Source organism: Triturus cristatus, chromosome 5_1 (genome assembly GCF_964204655.1).
Source record: "Triturus cristatus chromosome 5_1, aTriCri1.1, whole genome shotgun sequence".
Lineage (NCBI taxonomy): Eukaryota > Metazoa > Chordata > Amphibia > Caudata > Salamandridae > Triturus > Triturus cristatus.
The window spans coordinates 78,438,236-78,452,837 of NC_140587.1; the positions used below are offsets into that span (position 1 = coordinate 78,438,236).

Genomic DNA, 14,602 nt, shown 5'->3' on the forward strand with positions numbered 1-14,602 from the left:
CTCTCTCTCCATTGCAGATAGTCCACCGGGGCCAATGTCTCTTACCTGTTTGGATGTGTTACCCCGCCCCAACAGCAGCTTTACATTGCTATACTTGCAGCCAATCACAGGCTGACTCGCAACCTTGAGCCTGCTATAGCCAATGGGAGTAGCCATATGTGGACCAATCAGAGCCCGCGCTGCCATGGGGGCGCATTTGAATGCAGAGGAGAGACCCAGAAAAGCAGGAAGTCTCAGCACACACAGACACTCCCACTTTACAAACAGAAACGAAACTTAACTCTACCGTCCTGTAGTTCTGGGATCATGGCTGCCGCAGCTCAGGGCAGAAATCTCAAAGATGAGGCCACGTGTTCCATCTGTTTGGAATATTTTACGGATCCCGTGTCCACAGACTGTGAACATATCTTCTGCCGCGTCTGCATCACTCAGAGCTGGGAGGGAAGAGATGAAAACTGCCCTTGTCCGCAGTGCAGAGAAATATCTCCAGGGAGAAACCTCCGACCCAACAGGCAACTCGGAAACATTGTGGAAATGTTAAAACAGCTTCACCTGCCCCCCGTGGAGCCCCCACAGGAGAATCTGTGCGAGAAACACGAGGAGAAACTGAGGCTGTTCTGTGAGAAGGATCAGACACTCATCTGTGTTGTGTGTGACAGATCCGAGGAGCACAGGTCTCACTCCGTGACTCCCATAGAGGAAGCTGCCAAAAAGCACAGGGTATGTATGTGGCTGCGCTTATGTTACTACGTGTCACCTTCGGGGATTGCTTCATAGGTGGCTCTAGAAGGGCCCAAGCTGCGTGTCCCAGTGAATGAGTGAACCCCATAGAGGCGACTGCAGAAATATAACCTCTGTCTCCATCAGGCCGAAGATCACACATCATGTGTGTAGATATTATAAGTGAAGCCACAACTCCAGGAGTCAATGCAGGGAGCTGTGGATAATCACATGGTACATGTGTGTGTTTTAACTACAGATAATAAGGCAATCTCCATGTTCCACAGCGAGGGCAGTCCAAGATCGAAAGTTGTCTGTGGGAATTCAGGGACCAAAGGTCAATGTACATCCATGAACCCTTACAGCAAGCCGCATGAGAGCACACGATAAGTGTGTGAGTGTTGTGGGAAGCATAAACGGATACTTGAGAAAATGTACAACGTCTGTCTATAGGAATTCAGGCAGAATTCAGTGGAAAAGGCTGCCCAAGAGCACACTGAATGTCTGTAGAAATTCGGGGAACACTCGCTGCTTTCTGAGATCTCTATAGATAATTCTGCCCGAGGGTTCATGTTGTGAAATTCGCATAGAAGGGACTTTAGAAGTGAACTTGGCATATCTGTTACTGTCCTGGGATCACGCGTTCCAACCCCATGACCCACATAAGAGGCTGCAAAGCGTACAAGGTCTGTCCGGTGGGGGCTACCTTTACAATTGTTCCCAGGGGCAAAAGATGTCAAGTAGACAAAGATGGGGCTTCAAAAGACACAGTCAGGGAGTCTCATACCACACACCTTGGGACTCAGAAGAGGATGCAGAAGTGTATACGGTATGTTTACGATGTATGAACATACAAAGACACTCCAGGCATTCATACAGAGGGATGTACAAGAGCACACAGTGTTTCTGCAAGAGTTTAGTGATCACTCATTTCATTCTTTGGGTTACAAAAAGAGTACCGCCCGAATAGTCTTGCTGTCACATGTTCCACATCTTCACCTCAGAGGAGGCTGCAGTAGACCACACGGTATGTTGGTGGGCATTATAGGATCACAAAGGTGCCAGGTGATCAAATAAAGAGGACTGCCCAAGATGATAAGGTGTGTGTGTGTGTGTGGGTGTTCAAGGATCATATTCTCATTAGCCCGTAGAGAGGGCTTCGGATGAGCACAGAGTTTGTCTGTGGGGTTTTAAAGCTTGCAAGGACAGGCAGGTCACCAAGTATGTCTGTGAGTATTCAGGCACACATTTCCACAGTAGTATCTGGAACCGAACACAATTACTTCTTGAGCAAGAGCCGAATGCTGTCACTCGCAGTTAAGCCCGCTGATCGATTGAGAGAGAATTTTAATAAAAACGAAAGGTCTTGGTTAAGGCCAGACCAAATTAGGGGCTCAATTCTTAAAGAATGTCACAAAAGTGCACCCACAGTATATGTTCTTGCATTAGTAAAGAACTATGCCTTTCATGAATTCACAAGAATTTATAGGAGTAGGCCAGGAAATTGTACTCTTATAAAATATTTATGGATTGTGTTTCAGCGCACGCACATGTGAAGATTTGCTCCTGCGAAAATCTGTTGACCGTTTCAAAGTTCACTTTCCCTCCAACTGATTTTTTTTTTGTTTTCCAGCCCTGGTAGAGGTTTTACTTTTGCCCTTGTCAGGAGGATATTTTCAACCTCTGTATGTAAAAAGATTAGAGAAGAGCTGGTGCAAATCCCTAAAACATGCAAGTTAGGTTTGCACAGACGCAATAGGTCATTCCAACTCTGGAGCTATTGATTTCCACCACCTTTAGCCCCAGCATGTAGATTCTCAGAAATATGGCGAAATAGGGGAATTTGTTAATATTCAAACTGTACGCACTATAGTATGAGCTTGACATAATCAGAGAGGCTATTATCAGAGATATAATTACATTGCTGCCATAATATGTTGCCGCACTACGTGTCACTGGTGCAGATCGGAGCTTCCGAATCCCCTCTACTTCCACGGACGGAGTGATCTCACAGTCACACACGCACACACACATCACACGCTGGTGGGGCCCATTACACCAACATTCATCCTACCACTCTATCCGTGCCATGTATAAGGAGAGACACTTTCGATACCTAACCAATATGCATGTACCCTGAGGTCAATGGCATCAACTAGTTGCTATAGATCTGGTGAAATATTTTACAATACGCAAATAAATTCAATAAACATGACAATAAAATAACCACCCGACACAGTGATTCAAACAGAATATTCGTTTATCTAAAATTGTATGAAAAGCCAATTAAATGCAAATTCATTTCTCTCATATTTACCTATTCTGGTTAAAAGTCAGATCCTAAGTCAGAACCGGTCCTCAGCAAAATAATCAAAGATTCTAGCCGTCATGTAGAGTCACCGTCCTCTCCGTCGGCATCGGGACCTCGGATCATCAGTTCGGGAAGAAGTGGCGCTAGACCTCTCTAGTCTACTAAAATTACATTCCAAAATGTTGCAATCATATCGTACAAAACGGATGAATGGCGGAAATTATGTCGTCTTGGTACATTGAGATACAGTGCTAGTTTTTCTCACACATTGATCGTCTCAAATAATGAATAGAAATAAGGAGTCCATAACTAATCCGTTACTTCTACAGATGTCTCTTTTGGATAAATTGTATCCCATTCGTGGGATCATTACAAGTTCATAAAGTCAGTATTTGGCTTGGCAACAAATTTCATGTTCAGGGGCAATTGGCATCTCTCCCAGATTTGTCTTCATGATCATGGCTTTTCAGTTCGTCAAAAGGGTAAGGTCACAGGCAGCGCGAAGCCTTCTTGCAAAATTTCCATCAACTCGAATGCAGGCTGCGGGTGGTAGCCATATTTTGGTAGGCCACATTGGTCAACTTAAGTAAAATGAAACACAAAACAAAATTACTGCACGGAAATGATTATACGGTGTTATTCCCCTACTAATACCCTTATGTGTATGTATTTATCTAGCCATTTGCGACATCAAAAGCCATTAATGCATATTAATTATAAGCGCAAAACACAATAACATCACATAAGCAACATCTATTTCGTCAATTTTCTCACCAACTTAGTTCATTTATTAATTTAGCCACGCAATAGCATTCCCACGTGTAATTCTTCTGTTAAAAAGGTTGATTAGACAAGACTTGACAAATCTTTAAAGTTATTAATTAATCAGTAGTACTTTTAATTATAACATGCGAAAATGAAACAGGTATTTGGTTTTAAAGAAAAAACCCTGCTCCATCAATCCCCCCTTTGGTGATATGTTATCACCACAAAAAAATCAAAACCCCAAAAATCAATTTAATTTCCCCTTTTGAAGAAATTTAAAATATCGATTGATTTTTGATTGATTTATACTTTATTCGATAACAAAGTATCATAAAAGTAGTTACAATTCAACATAGATAAAACCGCAAGAAATAAAAAACATATAATAGTATACTTTAGAAATTTAAAAAAAAATACAAAACTTTTAAAAGAGGAAGATTGAATAAAACAGAGTGGTAAGAGGATGTAGGCAGGAGATACAAATCCAATAATAGAAAGTTATTTCATATAGATGGCATAAAAAGACAAAAATGGCAATCTAAGCGATACTTGCTTCAACCAGCTTAGAGCGTAATTGCCATGCTTTCCCAAGGTATTTAGCTACCCCACAAATTACCGTCATGGATGTGGTATCCGTTGTTAGGATGCGGAGGGCCACTGATGATTGCCTGGTTCATAGATTACTACAAACTGGGGATAACCAGCGTTTTCTAGGTGCCCTGTATGCCTTACAGGCAATCAGGAAATGCCCCAGTGACTCAGTAGGATTGGAATATCCCGGGCAAGCTGTGCAATTAGGTTTAAAATTTTTCCAGCTGTTTGTAAAAACATTAAGGGGTAGCGTACCAAACCTCATTTTGAGGAACAAAGCTCTGTCCCTTGGTGAAGAGATGAAAAATAGAAACGGTTCCAGCTTCGGTACTGGCTTGCAGGTCAAAAATGCGTCAGTCAAAGTGCCCAACTTTGGGTTTGTCAGAGACATTCCCTCTACGCTTGACCAGTATAATTTTTTAATAATATCTTTCGGTGGGGGCTGCTGCAGGAGCCATTCTTCTTTTAGCCCTAGCTTGATTACCATATCCCTCAAATTTTTCAGCCATGGGATCAGCCTGGAACCATTTAAAGCAATAAGTTCGTCAAGGACTGCTGCATAATTGCTCAGTTCTGGGGTCCTCCTAAGCTGGACCCAAAATAAAACGGGGCGGAGACCAACAATGTCTTTGATGGAACGACGTCCCAAATCATAAAGTAGCGGCTTAGTAGGGGTGGAGACTGGGAGACCCACTAAATCTCTCATAAATTTGTGTTCAACAGAGACTAAGTCGGCAACTCTTTCCGATCCCCACAATTCGGACCCGTAAGTAGCAGCAGACAGTGCCTTACCCTCATATACTAATAAAGCAGGACTAATAGGCTTGGTAGAGGATAAACGATGGTCTCTGAGGATTGCTCCTGTCACTCTCTTTAAATTTAAAGACATTTTGACAATGTGGGAATCCCATTTCATTTTAGAGTTTATCCTAACCCCCAGATAGTCAAAGGCGTCCACTTCTTCTAATGGGGTGCCACTTAATGCGACAGTGATTTTCTTATGTGTTTTATTTCTGGATAATACCATCAATTTGGTCTTAGCGGTATTGATGGTAAGTCCACGATTGTCGCAAAAGGCACAAAACCTATCGAGCAGTTTCTGAAGACCCATAGGAGTTTTGGACATGAGGAGTGTATCGTCTGCAAAGAGGAGGGTAGGTGTTTTTTCCCCCGCCAGGGCAGGGGCATCCGCTGGGTCCTCCCTCAAATGGTCTACCACCCCATTAATAAAGAGGGAGAACAATGTTGGAGCCATCACACATCCCTGGCGAACCCCCCTCTGAACAGGGATACGGTCAGTCAATTGGCCTTCACTCCCCCATCTAATTCTTGCATATGTACCTTCATGCAGTCTTTTAATAAACTCCAAAAGGTATCGTGGTAGCCCCATTTCATGTAGGACCTGCCAAAGTTTGGCCCGGGGAACGAGATCGAATGCAGTTTTGAGGTCGATAAAGGCCAGGTATAAGGATCCCCCGCCAATAAAGACGGTCTTCCAATATGTGGCTAGAAATCTAAACACCTGGTCCATAGTACCCACTTACTTCCTAAACCCTGCTTGTAAATGTGTTACATTTCCCTCTTCTAGCCAGGTCCACATTCGTGAGTTGAGAACCCTGCCAACCACCTTTTGGATGACATCAATTAGACTTATCGGCCTATAGTTGGCAGGGTCCTCTCTCGCCCCCTTCTTATAGATTGTGACCACCTCGGCACCCTTCCATGAGTCAGGGATAGCATGGCCTCTTAGCAGTAAGTTCATCACGTTAAAGATAAGTTCTGCCCATATTAGAGGGTCATGGAGGATCAAATCGCCTGGTAGGCCATCTGGGCCCGCTGCCTTCCCGGAAGCTATACTTTTAATGGCAATCTGAACCTCCGCAAATGTAAACAGATCTGATGGATCAGGCTGTGAAAAGGTTGGGTTAGGGTCTGGACTATCAGACGGGAGGTAGTCGGGCTCTACTTCATTACAATATAGTTTTGAAAAGTGCGCAGACCACTGCTGTTTGGTTATATTGTTGGGAATTGGATCAGAGTCTCTTCTGGTTAATTGAGTTATTAAAGTCCAGAAGATTTTGGAATCTTTTTTAAAAACGCTGCGCTCTTTTGTGCTTGCCAATGTTCCTCCTCCCATGCCCGTTTAGCAGCTACTATAGATTTTTTATAAGCTTGTCTAGCCAACCTAACAGCTGCCAGATCTTTTTTGCGAAGTGCAAGTGTAATCTCCTGTCTCTGAATTCTGCATTCATTGATAAACCATGGGTTGCCTCTCTTGGCTGGAAGATTTATACCAGCTTTTGGTCTTTTTATTATAAAATAAGAGCCTATGTCCTCAATAAGTGTTTTATAGGAATTATTAAGGTCAGCATGATTTGTCTCGAGCGACACGGCATTGAGGAGAGCAAATTCTGTAGCCTTAGAGGCCACTTGGAGGTTTATGGAGGTTAAGATGTCCACGTGGCATGACACTTTGTGCCATTTCAACCTTCTATTGCAGTTTGTAGGGGTTACTACTTTTGAGGCTAAATTCAAATTTAAAGAATTTAACCTTGTATTCCATTTAAAAACTGCACAGAGAGGGTTATGGTCACTATCTGGCATCTGTTCTACCTTCATGTCGACCACGTGCTCCCAGGATTTTGCATCTATAATAATGTAATCGATGCGCGATGGCCCATTTAGTCTATTAAAGGTCATAGCCCCATGTGGATCAGAGAGAGTTCTTCCATTTAGGGCTCGGAGGTTGAATTCCAGAATGAGACCGGTCATCTGAAGTGCCTTCTTTGACCATCTCATAGTTTTTGCTATCTTCCTCGGTGAGCCCTAAAAGATATGCATCTCTTAGTGGCTCATACGTACAATTTAGATCACCACCTAAAATAATATTGGAGAGTGGTGGGATACCTGACAAGACGTTTTCCAGAATGGAAATGGTGGTAGAGTTTTCAGTAGGCGGGCCGCCTCTAGCATAAATATTGAGAAGGTCGACTCTAGAACCATTCCAGGGCCGTTTGAAGGATAGATGAAGAAGAATTACTGACTTAGCATAGTGGACTTTAATGTCCAAATTCAATGCGACCTTAATCCAAATGTGTAGGCCTCCCGAAGGTCGTCCCACGCCCTGGTGCACTGCCGGAATATGAAAAGTAGAGTAGCCGGACATATAAAGAGGGTCTAAGCTCCAGGTCTCCTGAAACATGCAGATATCATATTGGTTGACAAAGTCAAACCAGTCTGGGTTAGCCAGATGTTTCTTAAGGCCTGCGATGTTCCGCGAGAGTATTTGGATTGTTCCAGGGTTGACCCTCCCACTATCTGATGTAACATTAGTCAGAGATAGAGGTGAGTAGTCTTTATGTAAATGTCTCTTCGTTGAACCACATGAGGGATGATGGTTGTGATGACCTAGGGGGCGTCAATTAACATCCTCTAATCCTCTGAGTGAGGAAAAGCGATTGAAAGTAGGTAAATTAAAAGAGGATAACCCTGCCTGTGGCCGGGTTGAAGTGTTGGAATGAGTAGGATTCCTAATTCATGACTGCGGGTAAAAGTAAGTTAAATCATAGGTTCTGATGGAACTCTGGTATGGAGCTTGGGACCAGTTCACTATGTGTCTAGTAGCTCTAACATCTCTAAAATTGACAACAATTACGTCGCCTTCCATGTCCTTAGGCCGTGGACCCACCCAACCAAGCCTGCGAACATTCAAAAGTTCACCATTTATATTAAGGGGTAACGGCCTGTTCTTCCCCAGCCAGTGCAGGACCTTGTTTTTTAGGTCATAATAACCTTCTTTCTTACCTGCCTCTAATGCAGGGACTCCTGTCATAAGTACAACATAAGGAGTTGCCTCTGGCGGGAGGTCTATGTGGTCGAGACTGCCACCATGTATTTTGTTTAAGAGGGTGCAGGTGAGTGCATTGTTTATGGAAGGGTGGGGGCCTCTAAAGGAGGGGGAGGTAGCAGTTGTCTTTCGGGTGGGTGATGGGTTAAGTACATTTGGTGGGGGTGGAACAGTTTCATCTGGCGCTGGACATAGGTTGGCAACAGAGGTACTATTTAATGGTGCCAAAACCTTCGGCAATTTCTCATTTAGTTTGTCGGTATTTTTCTGGATCATCTGTTCTATTAGCACTAGTTGGTTTGACACACTCTTCATCCTTTCTATTAAAGGAAGAAGAAGTGATTTAAGTACTTTCTCAATTTGGGACATCATATCGTTTGATAAAAGTTCGAATTTACAGAGATCTGACTCCGTAACTTGCTCTACTAACTGCTTGGCTACTGGAATAGAACTGTTTGCAATATTTTCCATCGCAATGTGTTTAATATTGCCCAGCTGATTCATTTTGTTTGGTTTTATTCCTCCCTTCTTCCTTTTCTTAGAAGGGGGGGGGGGGCTACGATGTTACTTCTCCCTCTCAGCTTTTGTGGGCTGGCAGCATTAGAATTAGACATGGCCCCAAGAACAAGTGAGGTCGGTGGTGTGGGGACCCCAGAATGATTATTAAAGGGGGTAGGAACAGACGAAGTTGGGTGTTTATGAGAATGTGACGTTAGTTTGCCAGCACAAGCAATCGAAGAAGATGTGCAGACAATGGGGCTGTCTGGTACACAAGAGATAGGTGGAGCCAGCGGCGGTGAAACGACCAGCTGAATAGGGCCGAGCGAAGATCTTTTGGATTGTAAATATTCGGCCGATAGGCGTCGCTCCACCATAGCTATCTCCTTTTCCAGAACAGAGGCTGCTCTTGTAATAAAATTATCTAACGTGCCTCTGACTGAGCCTCCCAGCGTGGATGATTTTCGTGATGGGGTACAAGTAGCCATATTAGTGGACGGGCAAATGACCAAGACCGATGATTACAAGTGGCAGTAGTACACCACAAATATAAGAGCATGCGTGGGTATTATATAATGTGGCCCACAAACAGCGACTGCATTAAATAGTAAGTGAGTGTGTGCCACTGAACAAGCACGTATAAACGAACAGTACCTCAGAGGATGGAGAAATGGGAAACAGGTCTTAGGGAGTGGGCCCAGCCCTGCCTCCTCCTGCCTCTGACGGCCTCAGACGGCCCGCCCTTTGCCCGGGCTTCGCCCCGGGCACTCCCGCGCTGCGGGGAAGCAAGCCCTAAATGAAATGCGTATGTGGGCGTGGGGGGCGTGTCTTCCAGGGAGAGCTGCCCAGGTGTAGGCTATTGGGCATGCAGGGGCTCCTGGACAATGGAGTCCCCTGCTGCTCGCAGCCCTGTCGGCTGACGCTCACCCGGCTTAGGTCAGTCCTGCTCCACACCGCTCCCACAAAGCCTGATGGGCGCTGCGGGACCCGCGCAGCGGGTCCGGCGAGATGATGGGGCGAGATGCTGGCGTCGATGGGGCGAAGAAAGTCCCGGTGCAGTTCCGCGTTGATCCAAAGGCTAAAGGTAAATCCCAAGGGTGCCAAGTAGATAGACAGTTTTAACTTACAAATCTGCAGGGGGGCGTGTCTTCCAGGGAGAGCTGCCCAGGTGTAGGCTATTGGGCACGCAGGGGCTCCTGGACAATGGAGTCCCCTGCTGCTCGCAGCCCTGTCCGCTGACGCTCACCCGGCTTAGGTCATTCCTGCTCCACACCGCTCCCACAAAGCCTGATCTTTACGTATTCATACAACAATTTAGAAAAAACATTGCTAGAAAAATCATTAATTGACCTATCCTTATGTATATGTACATTGCTAGTTCTAGTTGGTACTATTTTCTGTGAACTCTTCCCTATGTTAGTTTTGTTCTCAGTATGACCTTCTAAAGTGTCTATAGTGACTCTAAAAGAAATCAGTAGAGCAAGCACGCTCCAAAGCAGCATTAATAATCCTGTACAGCAGCAGCACATCTTGCACCATCTTTTCAGAAAGGTACATCTACTTTGATTATTCTCAGTGTTAGCCATTTTGTTAATTTGACCGTGTCTTTTGACTTAGCCTCTTCTACTCCACTACCAAACTTTTTAGGGCAGCAAGTACCCACCAGATTATTACAATCTATTAGTTCTTAATTTTACTTATTCACTTTCTTCTTCAAGTGACTTCCTTGGATTTACTCAATTTGCATTTTCATCACTTTTCACTGTTTCTTCATCATCATCAAACTGTATCAGGTCCTGAACATCCGTCTCTTCTCCAATGTCGGACAAGATAACTCTCAGGATTCCTACAGCTTCTTCTTCAGCAACCACTTTCAGTAAAGCCTCCTCTGGACTTCCTTGACTGTCTGCCTCTTCTCCTTGTTCAGGCAGTGCCACATACGTCCATTCTGGTGACTTATACCTCTGGTTTGGTTTTCTTATTCTTTTAGTTCTCGCAGGTATCTTTGTTTCTTCTTCTTTAGTTGGATTTTGACTTGACACTTCGTTCACATGTTCAGCTTTCGAAGAGTTAACTCGTGTCAGTCGATACCTCAGTCTCTTTATCTTATTGGGCCAAAGATCTCCTTTAACATTTCTCTTTTGTCTTCCTTCTTTACTGTTTCTTTCTCCAAGCCAAGTTCTCTTTCTCAGAACTCGTCCTTCATGTATCTCATTCTCACTTTCATCAGATTCTGTCTCAGTTACCTCTTGTTCATCAACAATTTTCTCTTCCTCATCTCCTGCCTCATCCTGCAGCTGTTTCACTTCTTCCCATGTTCCCACTTCATTAGTAAACATTAAGGAACAAGAAGACATTTCTCTTTCTTTACTCCTGTTAATGGAATGATTGTTTCTTGCACAATATTGTGCTATGTCATTTAGCAAATTTATTCCCAACGGTGACAAAATCATCACCTTGACCATGAGCAGCACATTTTACAACTGCTAGTTCTTTAGGCAGCTGTATCGCCTCTAGCAATTTTCCAACCACTTCAGCATTCTTTATGGGAGTTCCACTTGAGGTCAGGAAACCTCTTTGTAGCCATAGCTGGCCAAAATCATGGACAACTCCGAAGCCATACTGGCTGTCAGTCATCACAGTCACTCTCACATTTCTTCCAATCTTGCAGGCTTTTGTTAGTGCCACCAATTCTGCCACCTGAGCGGATTTAACTCCTTTCAAAGGTGATGCTTCCACAACTCCTGAAACTGTACACACAGCATAAGCAGCACTCAGTGTTCCTTCATCCGTTCTCAAGCAAGATCCATCCACAAACAACACATGATCACTCTCAGGCAGTGGCAGATCTCTTATGTCTGGCCTTGGTTTTGTACAGTAATCAAGCACATCCAGGCAGTCATGATCAACTTCATTTCTCACTCCCACACATTCGGCATCAGGCAACAGTGTCGCTGGATTCACATTCACACATCTCTCCAGGCTCACATTGGTTGCAACAAGAATGACTTTCTCATATTTAGTCAGCCGACTAGGAGACATGAACTGTGTCCGGCTCCTTGTTAAAAGGATTGCCACATCATGAGGTACGAATACCCGTACAGGATATCCCATTATGATTCCCTCACTTTGTTCCAGACTTCTACATGTAGCAGCTACTGATTTCAGGCAACCTGGTAAACCTACAGCTACTGGGTCAAGTGTTGCTGAGAAGTAAGCAATTGGCCTTCTCAGACGTCCATGTTTCTGGATTAACACTGAAAGTGCACATCCATTTCTCTCACTACAGTACAGCTCAAATTCTTTTTCATAATCTGTCATTCCCAGGGCAGGAGCTTCACACAACCTGTTCTTTAACTCTTTAAATGCTGCCATTTCTTCTGGGTTTAGTTCCAAGGGATCTTTCACCTCACTTTTGGTCCATTTAATCAATGGCTTGGCAATCAAGGAAAAGTTACTTATCCATTGACGACAGTAGCCAACCATTCCCAGAAACATTCTTACTTCTCTTTGTGTCATTGGGGCCCTCATTCCCCTAATGATTTTAATCCTGTCAATGGTCACTTTCCTCAGGCCTTTCTCAATATTATGTCCCAGATACTGGACTTCTTTCTTGCAGAATTGCAATTTGGCTGGAGATACTTTCAATCCTCCATCTGCCAAGTGATTCAGTAGAGCAATGGTGTCTACTTCACAAGCTTCACGTGTTTTTGATGCCACAAGCATGTCATCAATGTATTGGACCAAATCTGAATTTTCAGGCATTGTTAGACTCTCCAGAGATTTCTTCAACAATTGATTAAATATCGAAGGGCTCTCTGTATACCCCTGTGGAATTCGGCACCATGCCAAAATTCGCTCTCCAAATCTAAATGAAAATATTGGCTGGCTGTCATGATGCAACGGGATAGAAAAGAAAGCATGGCACAAATCATTTACTGTATACCATTCTGCATCATGGGGAATCTGATGCAAAATCACTGATGGATTTGGCACAATGGGACAGCACGACACAACAATCTTGTTAATTTTTCTCAAATCCTGTACTATTCTGAACTTTCCATTAGGTTTCTTCAGTCCCATTATTGGTGAATTACATGGGCTGCTCAATATTTCCCTTAACACCCCCTGCTGAATCATTTTCTCAATTATGGGTGTTATTCCTTCAATTATTTCAGGTGTCAGTCTGTATTGTGGGATGTTTGGGTATGCCACTCCCTCTTTTACAGTAATTTTCACTGGATCTACATTTCTCATCAGGCCCACATCCTCTCCAGTAAAATCCCAAACTGCTGCTTTCACTGTCTGTTTCAATTCTGGGGGTAATGCATCTGGATTAAACACAGCATATGTTCCCAAAGCCTCACATTCCCTGTTATCCATGGTCATTCTGTATAGGACATCCTCATCTGGTGTTTCAAAGGTTATTCCATCTGGAGTACAGAAAATAGTGCAATTCATCTTGCACAGCAGATCCCTGCCTAGCAAGTTCACAGGACTAGTGTCACACACTACAAATCGGTGCATGTCTGAGAATTTCCCTATTCTAACCTTTACTGGTTCAGTGAGATGAGTTTTAATCTGTGTGTTGGACACACCAACTACTTGGATTGCTTCATCCGAGAGAGGAAGATTCTTTATATCAGCTGACCTGACAGTTGATCTCGTAGCTCCTGTGTCAACTAGAAAAGTAACACTTTCACCATTGATTTTTCCATCTACAAAAGGTCCTGCCTAGTCTATTTCTAGAGTTGCGCCAAGTACGCACTCCCCCTCCTCTCTTCGGCACCGTCAGAAGTCTGCCTCAGAATCACTTCCCTCATTTTTCAGCCAATATTGAGATACAGCGCTTGCGCGTTTTGGCTTGTTTACCTGCTCTTCATCGTAGAACCCCGAATCTTGGCTGTACTTCTGGGATCCTCTTCTTTGTGGCAAGGGTGGTTTTGGCACCTGATTCTGCTGCTTAACAGCCTTCTGCTGTTGCTGATGCTGACCACACCCCTCACTCTGCACCTGTGAATTCAATGATGGATTGTCATCATTAGTAGACGGTGGATTCTTACACTCGGATTTCCAGTGCCCTAATTTTCCACAGTTGTGGCAAGGGAATTTCTTCTTTGCTTCCTCAATATTTCCTTTCCCTTTTCCTGGACCAAACCTGGGTTTATTTCCTGGGTTATTTGCTTGCTCAACTAACTGAGCTTCCTGTCTTTCTGCAACTTTCACCTGAGCCCACATTGCCTTTTCTTTCAGTTTCCTTTGCTTTGCCTCAATCTCATCACTGAAGTATTTTGCATGTCTCAGAATCTCATCAATCTTTTTGCTCTGCCAATCTACGGTATGCTGCCTTATTTCACTGATTTCAGGTCGCAAGCCATATACAAATCTATATACAAAATGGCTCAGGTCCTTGTCACCCAGATGTTCATCTCCACTGAACTGTTTGAAAGCCAGTATTAGTCTTTCATAGTAAGCATGGACTGATTCTTTCACTTCTTGATGTGTTCTATCTATTTTAACCCAGTCTGTTTCCTTGGGGGGTACCTTATTTTTCAAGAAGGCCATAACCTGTTCATACTTTTTCATGACCTCCGGATCTGGAGCTCCTGTCTTTGGATCTCTGTGGTATTCCTTAGTAGGCCAGTCTATGACTATTTTACATTCTGCCCACAGGTCTGCTGGTACAATTATATCAAACAGACTATTCAGGTCGATCCACAGCACTTTCGACAACTTCACAAATCTGTCGACCTGTCTATACCACTCGACGGGCTTCTCCCTTAGTCGAGGGAAATCATTTGTAAATGATAAAATATCCTGTCTGGTCCATGGGACATGTACGTACCCACCTCCTGGAATCTCCCTCATGG

General features: G+C 43.9%; 1 protein-coding gene across 1 annotated transcript in view; it reads left to right on the forward strand.

Moving 5' to 3' along the window:
• Positions 1–265: 265 nt before the first annotated feature.
• Positions 266–14,602, forward strand: part of LOC146830237 (E3 ubiquitin-protein ligase TRIM7-like) — a 178,516-nt gene continuing 164,179 nt past the window's right edge. The window contains exon 1 of the mRNA XM_085604443.1: positions 266–720. The gene's annotated coding sequence lies outside the window, so the exon portion shown is untranslated. The remainder of the gene's footprint in view (positions 721–14,602) is intronic.